This window comes from Verticillium alfalfae, genomic scaffold, assembly GCF_000150825.1.
Source record: "Verticillium alfalfae VaMs.102 supercont1.12 genomic scaffold, whole genome shotgun sequence".
Classification (NCBI taxonomy): domain Eukaryota; kingdom Fungi; phylum Ascomycota; class Sordariomycetes; order Glomerellales; family Plectosphaerellaceae; genus Verticillium; species Verticillium alfalfae.
In genome coordinates this window covers 414,730-415,953 of record NW_003315027.1, presented here as the reverse complement: position 1 = coordinate 415,953, position 1,224 = coordinate 414,730, and the positions used below count along the sequence as shown (strand labels likewise).

The 1,224-nt window shown below is 53.7% G+C and overlaps 1 non-coding gene across 1 annotated transcript; it reads left to right on the top strand.

Moving 5' to 3' along the window:
* The first annotated feature begins 561 nt into the window (after nt 1-561).
* VDBG_15179 lies at nt 562-633 on the top strand. The gene has a single exon. It is a non-coding gene; the product is annotated as a tRNA-Glu (tRNA).
* Nucleotides 634-1,224: the final 591 nt, after the last annotated feature.

The window sequence follows — 1,224 nt, the reverse complement described above, 5'->3', positions numbered from 1 at the left end:
TGCATACCTTTGCAATCCGTCTCTGCGTCTTTAGAATTCGTGGGCTCGTTCATTTCATGTTCCCGAGCGTCGCCTGGCGATGGTCACTGTAGCATTTCCTCGAATACACGCTTATTGATCCCGTCAATGGATGCCACTGATGTGGATGGTATACCTCGGCATCCCCGCTTGGATTTAGCACCGATCCGTCGTCACCAGCCATTCCCAATAGGAGATTCCAATTACCCAATCATGATGTGACGTGCCCAGGTCACTTTGTTAATTGGAGATCATCCGGCTGGCAGACAGCCTTTCCGCACACGACGCTGTTTCTCGTCGAGAATCTTAAGTTCAAACACAGAACAGCACGACAGTGGCATCAAAAGATATATCTTGGCACTTTTCCCGCATGTCGATAGTCGCCGTCTAGTAGCATGCTAGTCGGGATCACCCATAGTGCCTTTGGTGGGTTTACAAATGGAGCTCCCGATGTCAGATCCTTCACGCCCCTCACTGTAGCCCCTCCGCAATCTCTGCTTCCCCCCGCCATGGATTTGGCTCGCGCGCCCGAAGCCATTAACATCCGAACTGGTGTAATGGCTAACATTTGACGCTCTCACCGTCAGGCTCAGGGTTCGATTCCCTGGTTCGGAAGCATACCTTTTGCTGTGTCGCCGTGTTTTGCTGTGTATTAGGCAGTTGGTGAGCTGCTGTCCTTGGCGTCAGAAAGCTCCAGGACGGGAACGTCGGCCTCAGTCTTGAATTATTTCAGTGTCAATTAAAGGCTATAACAGGGCCCGTGACGAAAGGCAATGACTTTACCACACAACGATCACAGACACGCTGGCAGAGACAAAAGAGGGTTGGTGGACAACCGGCCGTACGGGCAGTTCAGGCCCTCAAGCTCAGAGCAACTTTCGTAAACAGTACTATCATACATAGCTCATGTCATGAACACCCGGCTGATGCGCCGCCAATCGCCCGCTCATGCTATTGCAATCCCAAGACCAGCCTCGCCGTCCTCAGCGTCGCTTCTCGGCGTCTATCCTCAGCTTTGATTCCATCGTGGATCCTCAGCGTCTATTTTCACATACCAGCTCACCCAAAGGAACCCCTCCAATCGGTACGCCCAAATACGCCAGATGCTCCGTATACCCAAACGCCCCCCAGCTGTCCCTCTCAGCCTGGTCCTTCACCCAGACCATGCCCACCATGCCGGGCCCCGTTGGCCGCCGTGCCGTCCCT